Consider the following 9,764-nt stretch of genomic DNA (forward strand, 5'->3'; position numbering starts at 1 on the left):
TGTTTGGTTTGCTGCCATGCTTTTGATGTAGTTTAGGAATGCATATTTGATAAACAAGAAATAAGTCAACTTTAGAAACCCAAACCGGAAGTGGGCTTCCGTAGGAGAAACTTTAGAAAACGAAAAATGAAAGTGGACTTTCGTAGTGCTTTTTTTTTTTTCGAAAACTAGGGGTGTGAAAATAATTCTGAATTTTGGAAGTCAATTAAGTCAACTTTCGGTTATCTCTCTTTACAAAAGGTAACTTTTGTAAGTGGGGGTAGTTTTTTTGAGATTTTATGTTAATTTTTTTACTTTAATGTTTGATATTTTTGGAAGAAGGGCAGTTTCTAAACGTGGAGACAAGTGAAATCGATGAGTTTTAGACGTCGACTTCCAATTAAGTGAATGTTCGGAATTCGACTTCTGTTTAGTTTTTTCTTATACTTTTTAAATAATTTTTTATATATTTTTTTAGTTTTTATGTAAATTTTTTTAATGTTTTTATTTTTTAATCTAAAATGGTAATTATTTTTAATTTGTAAGAATTGTAATTGTAATTTGTAATTATTTTACTTTGTAATTATTTTAATTTTTAATAATTTTAATTTATAATTATTTTAATCTCTAATTAAAAAATTATGGATTTTAAAAGTCGATTACGATTATCTTTTTCCGGAAGTCGACTTTTGTAAATTGGGTAGCTTTTCTTTTAGTTTTTAATTTTTTTTAGTTTTTATGCTAATTTTTTTATTTTTTATGTTTGATATTTTCATAAGTGATAACAGTTTTCAGGAGTTGAGACAATTTTAGAAAGTCGACTTATAGTGAAAGGACAAAAGATCATGATATAACATTTATCGTCATTTAATTCGTTTGTTCAGTCAACCACCAACCTCTGACAATTCATCATTATTTTATTCTTACTCTTATCTTATTTATTTTTTAATTTTAATTTAATTTAGAAAAACATAAATGCAACACCACAAATCTTTAGAGGTGTATAAGAAATATTGTGGGTGCTGGAAGAAAACCCCTTCAGCTTAATGGTTAAAATATTTTGAAACCATGAAAACCAGTTGGACATAAAATAAAACAGAAGGAATAACAATACTCACCCATCACAGTTACCTATAACATTTTAATCTATCTTTTGTTGTAAGTTAAAAATAAAGACTTCAACGAAAAGAACAATTCAATGTTTCTTTGTAAATATTCATATTTCTAAAAAATGCAAAGTGGTTATTTTCAATAGATAACCTATATTTGAAAAAACTGTACCAACCATAGATTTAAATTGATTGGCCACGTAAATATTTTTACACTTGCAATACATAAAAATAAAATTAAAGTTAACAAATCAAACAATTTAAAAATTCAGATTTTCTATTGAACATCAATTTAACTTTACAAATTTACCTAAATGGTGTAACTCTAAAGTAATTTTATATATATGGGTAAGTTTTAAAAAAATTACAGATTTCGATAAATCATTTTACTAGTGAAACTAAAGTTGTGTTTGGTAACCATGACTTTGGTGTTGGCCGTTAAAACGAATTTGTTTAACTTTAAATCGTTTTGGTTATCTTTTTTATTTAAAGTACGGTTGGTACAATGTTAGCCCTAAAAAAACTTTAAATGCATTTTATATATTTGTAGTTATTTCAATTAAATAGAGAACGAAATTGTATAATTAACCATTTATATTATTGATTTCAAAATATATAAATTGAATTAATAAAAAAATTTTAAAAATGTTAATAAGTGTTAAATATTATTATTTATTTATTTAATAAATAAAATATGTAATTTTAAGAATAATAACATATATTATAAATGAAGTAATCTAAGTTACAATAATTTATAATTATATGCAGATCGAGAAAAAGTCACTTTTATAGTTTTGATTAAAAAATTAAGAAGAAATTTAAGAATGATAAGTAAATAAAATTAAATTTTAATACCGACATTGTTATATTGGAGATAAAATTTATTTATGAAACTGCATGCTATAAACAGATCTTGTTCTTTTTTTCTAAGTTTTATTTCTGGAAATTCAAGAAGTTTAATAAGAGTATCATCGTTATTATCTTCGTCTTCTTTATTTTATTCAACATTATAAGTTCCTTGCAACAACATGGACCAATAATAATGCATGGATAATGTGAGATTATATGAAAGTGGAGATGTTAATGTTGAAATTACTAACATATTTAGTCGACAAAAAAAATATTTGATTGAGAAGAAAAATGTTCCTTATCAAAAGAACTTGCTAGAACAAAGAATGAGAAGACATGTGTTGAAGGTAATCCATATAAGTGGACGTTGGAGGTTGTTCATGACTAAACTGACCAAATAAGTGGTGATGAAATCGTTAATGATTCGAATAAGAGCCAACATGCTAAATATGACTATTTGGGTAGGGTTGGCTAGGCTCTTACGGTGTGTCATACTGTATAAAAAAGAAAAATTATAGATAAGTATAAGTGATATACAAAATTAGTTAGGAATCCGACATACATCTTTCTTGGATGAATTTTGTCGAAGTGGTATGTAGCGAATGGTATGGTTAATGTGACATTCCATGTATGGTGTGGTGTCATGTCGATGCCCATTATCGATAAAATGAATACATTTAACTAAACAATTTTGTTTGTCATTTCACATTGTTATCCACCTTGCAAGGTATTGAGACCAATGTATGTATGTTTTGCCTTTCATATCTTCTTTATGAAGCTAATTTAAGTTTAGCGAGTCTATAGAAATAGTTTGTTGAAACCATATTCTTCCATTACCATATCAACTTGACAATAAACCTCAAAAGTAATCAAGCAACTACGTCGTCCTTGGTATATAAAGTCCACAAAAACTACAAAAATTATCTTTAATAAGAGTAAAAAATTGGTTTTAGTGTTTGGTTATAAATATCATTCAGTTATTCATCTATATTAGGGTGCAACTAGTCTAACATGTTCCTTACTATATATATAAATTGTACTAGTAGGCGGTGTTGCCTTTGCATTGGTGCATGAGTTCACCTTGCAAAAGTAACATGTGTGTTTATTTTGATAGGAAAAGTTAACATTCATTCAATCTCTAAATAAGGAAAGTAAGTGCATATAATAAAATATACCTTATGGCAAGTGATAATCCCATTAGTATTGCGATCTCTTTAGAAGACAATGGCTCAATAGATGGCAAAAGGGAAGTAATGTGTTCTGATGCCCAACACAACAAAAGTAATATGCAACCACCAATGTTATTTGTATAGAAGTTAATTCTTAAGTCTGATGCATAATATAGATATCTTAAGACAATCAGACCCAACTAAATTTTGAGATATAACTTAAGTCAACTAATAAAAGAATATACATCAAATGAACTCTACCTGTTGATGTATCATGCACCAATAATACTTTATTTCACAAAGACCTTAAGCCTCACCTTGAGTACGAGGACTATTGTACATTAACAAGACTGACACCATTCAGAATTTCTCACGAGTAAGGTTACTCTTAATTAACTAACATATAGGATTAACTAGACGATTAAGAACATTGGTGTGACTAATCTAGGTACATTCATGTAAATGCCTACTAAAATAGTACAAAATAAACATTATTCACGAGGTAAAAAATTGCTCATTTTATCACTACATTTATTGTTATTCTGACAATCGTTGACTTGGTTGTTGAAGTATCTTTATAGGCACCAACTGACGTCCGCATCCAAAAACAAAGAACAAGAGGATCCCAAATCAAAAGATCACAAAGTAAAATTCATCTCAGATTTATGAAGGCGTCTCTATTTTTGCTAGTACAATAATCAATATTCACTTGCAAAGAGAATTCTGAAGTAGGAAAAGAATAAACACATATAATAACATTAAAATATTGAACTTATCTAATTATTTTTTTTTTTAAAATATTCAAAATGGTTATTTTCTCTTGTGAATGCATATCCTATATTTTAAACAAATTATACCCACACAAAAAATTCAATTGATGGACCATGTAAATATTTTTACACTTACAATGCACGGAAATGAAATGAAATTTGAACTTTAAAAAGGTTAAAATTTCCTATTTCATGACATAAATTCAAATTTACAAACTTAGTTCAAAGAAGTAAAATATGATAGTAACTTCACTCAATTTTTCTATAAAAACAAGTTTTGTTATTATATTAAAAAAAATGGATTTATTAAATAAACCAACAAAAATAATTATATTATTTTAATTATAAAATTTAAAGAAACCACATAATAAAATCTTCGTGCTTAAATACTTAATGAAACTGTTTCTTTTACACAGATAAAAATTATAAGGTAAGAGATAGTGTATTCATAACACCTAGTATCCCAGTTGTTTTAGGGTGTGTTTGAATATGCGTTGGCTGAATTGATTTTAATTGACATGAATTTGCAAAACTGATTTTGAATGAAAGTAATTTTAAAGTGACATGATTCTTATTTGAATGACATAAAATATGAACATGATTTTTATATTAAATGTTCTTTGGAAACTTGTTTTCAAAATTGATTTTGAGTGTATAAATACAAAAATGGACGTTCATACTTATATATAATTTTCATAAAAACATTACTACTTCCACTTCTAAAATTGTATTAGATTGATCATATTCATAGTCATTCCAGCATAGCACATGGAATGTGATTGCAATACTAACTTGTCCACAACATTGGAGACTCCACGACATTGGAGACGTTCCTATGTGGAATTTCATCAAACAACTTGTGTGACAATTCTATTTTTCCACATCCCTAAAGAAAGCTTTCATGAAGGTTGGGTCTTCCCAAAATTAAAAATCACCCTCTCGTTATCTTTATATGATTGCTATGTTCGGAGTCCTGACCAAGCCAATCATTCTCCGTCAAAAGTTCTTCTTCCTCTGTCTTTCTCGTCTTCTTCTTTCTTTTTTCAACAACTCTTTCCTACAAAGAACCTTTCATAGACGAGGGGTAAAAAAATAAATCTGACAAAATGAAAGTCTCAAATCAATTTTCATTGAGGGAGAAACGAGGATGAGTGACTTCTTTGAAAACATAAATCTTCTGTGTTCAAATTGATTTTATAAAATAGTTAAATAATCTATGAATTGATTTTGATAATCTCATATGCATTAAAAATCGATTCCAAATCTTCCGACGTGAAACCAAAGAGGCACGTAGTCAAACTTAGTACAATTTGTCGGTACTAAATTAAACTCATACTATAGAAATTTATGCTTTTTCAATTTTATGCATAAGTCAATATAACTTATGCAACTGAAATTAATTTAACAACAAATAGTAGTTCAAAATTAATATCACGTAACGTTAAAAATGAATATCATAGCTTTACAATAAAATAAAGTAAGTTAAATTTGTAGCTTAATTAATTTTTTAACGACAAGTGAAATGCTGAGTTGATCATTGTTGTGTTAGAATCTGAAACAAATAAAAAAATATATAAAATAAAAATATCATATAAACTTTTAAAATGCTCCAATGTTATAAAACGAGAGAGAGACAATTAAGCCTAAATTATTGAAAGGGAAAACACCAACACAAAATTATTATTATCGCCAAATGTATATATATACATAAAAAAAAAACATGTAGAAAAAGAAAAAGATATTAAAGACAAGGAAGCATACCACATGGCAATGAATACTTTTCTTAGCACTAGAAAATAAGAAAAAAAAAAAACACTCAAATAAACTAAAGACATGTTACAACTTTCACCGACGAATTAATGGCATGTGTTCACTCTAAGATGCAACCTACCTAAAGTCAACCTCTAATAAATATTATCACCAGAAGTTGCAGTAGGTAAAATCAAATTACTTCTCTCCTACAAAATTCAATCGCATCTAGAAACTCCGTTCCTACTTTTCCATCTTCCAAATTTCATGTCTTCCAATTCACACACACCATACCATATACTATTATGAGTATAAAATTCATTATTTTGAAACATTTCCGGTGTTAGTTATGAGTTACATGTTTCTTAATCTCATCAAGTATTTTAGATTTCTCCAACATATTTAATTTTTAATATATATAATTGAAAAATAAAAATTTGAATATATATTTTGAAGATTAAAAAAAATTATCAATTACATCACGTTATATCCATCAAATCTCATAAAATATTAGGTTTAGAAATTTAGATGGGCCCTAGTACTGTTGGGCCAGATTTGTGTGGGTCTAGATCTGTGAACCGAGAAAAATCCATTTATACGCAATAATTTGGTACGTGTTCTGATGGTGTAAATAATTTAAAAGGAAACTTGTAAAAAAAATATAATACTAATATTATGATACATGGTGGGTATGTGGAACTTCAATATTAGTTTGCGTTTCTTATTTTGCTCTAAAAGTTCAATTTTACCAAAGTAACTAAGAACTACAACACATGCAACATTCCAACAAATAATGATGTTTGAGAAGAAAAAAAGTTAAATGTGCTTTTTAGATTAATCACTCTTTTAATTAACGTTGAAATACAGAATAAAACTACGTTTTTTTTTATATAAAGAAATCAAATTATGGCATTTATGTTGAACATGGTATCACTGTGGTATTAAGGTGAAGTCCACTCCTAATATCTTATGGTGATAATATTAATTAATCAATAGAGTTTATATATATATATATATATATATATATATATATATATATATATATATATATATATTGGCATCTTCTGCCTGCGTTAAATTATTTGTTATCTCTTCTTACTTTGCTTAAAAAAATCACTTTTAAATGAAATTATTAATTAATTTTTAATAATTAATCAAATTGTTGATTTCTTTCCATAAGTTAAAATAATTTAAATTATTAAACATGATCCAAATATTATTTTAAGCAAAAACGTTTATCTTCTAAATTGTGATTTTTTTTTCTCAGAACAACACTATTTACAAAAGTAACTTATAAATAATATATTACTCACAATATTTATTCAAATAGTACTATTTATTGGTCATATCACGTTTCTATTTTGTAGTAGATTTAAGTAAGTCAATTTAACTAATCACGTATCAAGTTAAAAATAATCAGTTCAATATAGTTTATTTTCTGATAAATCAAAATTTGTGTAAATTAGTTTCAATCATCTTGATGAATTGATAAGTTAAGTGAATTAATCCATTCTAAAATATTTTATTTTTTAAATTTATTTTATATATTTATTGTAATACAATTAAAATTTGAATGATTTAACTCATTTTATTTTGTTGATAGATTATAAATCAAATCACGTTCAAATTTCAACTCATCTAAACTACATGTTTAATTTGATTTACATCTAGAAATACTCATTTTTTTCCAACTCAACCCGGTTCAATCCTTGATGAGAGAATCAGCCGACAAATTTAACCTATTTTGATATCTCTACTATTTTAAATTATTAATCAAAATTCCTAAGGTTCAACATATAACGTAGTGTGAGTATAGGCATAAAATTGATAATTGGGTGTTTAAAATTTGAAAGTGATAAAGTTGCATGGAATTGGACTTGTGCTTGACTTGTGTGACCAAATATGTGGTGTGAGCTCAAGGCCCAGTTTAAGATTCAGCCCCCCTTCCATTCCACGTCCTATTCAATCTTCTACTGTCCATTAATTAATTCAAATTCTGACATTTTCAATAAGTTTATGGTCAATTTTAAACTTTCTCCTCTAAACTTGACTACTCTGCCTAACAAAAATTGTGCATTCACAAGATTCAGAGAGAACGGGTCTCCACGACCAAAAGACTAAGAAATTTCTCAGAAAACACAGTAATGGGATTTGGAACCATCAAAAAGACCACTATGCAAGATTTTTCTCTGTTCTTATTCACTTTATTAATTAATCACACACATTTACCAGCTGTTTCGTCTTATTCGGAACAAGTGATGCCTTTATTCACCCAATTTGACAATTAAACTATTTATAACCACAGATTTGGGTGATGTGGATGCTAATTGGTGTTTGGAATTTTTCTACTCACTACACTTTCAACATTTTGTCTCTGTCTCAAGAACAGTGTTTCGTGTGCTTGCGTGGGTAAACACTTGCTAGACTTGTTGCTACTTTCTACTATTTTCTATGACCCTTTCATCGTTTAATAATTCTATTGCATTTTGTTTTAAATAATCTTTTTGTGAAAATATTTAAGGTTCTGAGAAACATTAACAAACCCAATTATTTGTGTTAAGGAGTGAATTTTAATTTAATTTAATCTTATAAAAGATGTTTGTTACATTCATTTATAAAAGAGGTTGGTTATATTCATTTATATATTATAAATTAATTTTATTTGTAATTTATATTTTCTCTCATTGAGATATATATATATTTTGAGTGTGAGACTAAACATTAATAAGTATTCTGATGGAACAATGAGTCTAACAAACAATAAATTTGATCATTCTGATACCATGTTAAACAATTAACTTTAAGTTTGATTTAACTGTACAAAATCAATTTGTAAAGTGAGATATTTACGCACTTATATATTTTAAATTGTCCTGTATGAAACTTCTAGTGACACAATTTTTTGTTGGTTAAATTTATTTTAAATTGCAATGTTAAATAAATTATGTAACCTTCTAATTTTGATGATTTCTGTGAAATTTTAAGTAATACATATATGTATACTGAAAATATATGTTGCTTATCGTTTATCTCACTCAATGAAATTGTTAAATTCTAAATGGTTATGATTTTGGAGGATTGAGTTGATTGGTTCCGTAATGTGATGTTTGGTCTTTATTGTCTTGAAAAGACATGGTCAATGAGAATACATGGTGGCAAATAAGGTGTGTGAGAAAACTTTTTTATTCTTTTCTCCCTTATGATTTTAAAATAAAAGATTTGGTGAAGAACAACTGCGACAATTGCCTTCTTAGATTGCTTGAACTTTGAAAAATTGTAGTAAAAAGTGTTAACCAAAAAATTAATCTGCTGTTGCTTTTCTTTACTTTTTCCATCTTCTGCTCCAGTTTTGTCTCATAACAAACCCTATTCCTATTCCTCACCAAACCTTCCTAATTTTGCGGCATATTTGGGTTGACCTAGAGAAACAAGATGAACAGAATAAAATTGGATGAAAGGTATATGATAAGATGTATTTTATTCAATTATACTAAGTAAGTCTTTTTATCCTCAAGTTTCGGTCAAATTTGAAATTAGTTTTTTTTTCATAATTTTTGATTAATTTAGTCATTTATTTTTTAAAATACGTGAATTTAGTCATTTTATCCTAATTTTGTTAAGTTTATCTGACGTCGTTTCAAGTGTATTTAGTGATAGTATTTAAATTGTTTATCCCGTTTGAGACATTTTCGCTTCAATGTTAACTTAAATATTATTATAAAATAAGTTTAAAATATCAAATAAACTTAACAAAATTTGGTAAAAAAGATTCAATCTGCGTATTTTTAAAGATAAATAACTAAATTGATATAAAGTTTTAAAAAGAAACTAATTTAAAAATTCATTGAACCTGAGGATCAAAAATATATTTAACTTTTTTTTTTCTTTTATTTGGATATGGAGGATGAGATTAAAGTAGTCTCAATCTTACCATCAGTGGATATTACCATGGTAATAGTATTTGAGGTATAATTTGATTTAAAGTGTTAATGATAGGTTAGACTCTTATTTTAAATTATATAATCATTTTATGAACATAATTACATTAATTGTTTTATTATTTTTACTATATGTAAGATTAAATTATAATAAATAAATAGGTGTAAATTTTATTTTTTACAGAATAATTTGGTTTTATT

This window comes from Vigna unguiculata, chromosome 8 (assembly GCF_004118075.2).
Source record: "Vigna unguiculata cultivar IT97K-499-35 chromosome 8, ASM411807v1, whole genome shotgun sequence".
NCBI lineage: Eukaryota > Viridiplantae > Streptophyta > Magnoliopsida > Fabales > Fabaceae > Vigna > Vigna unguiculata.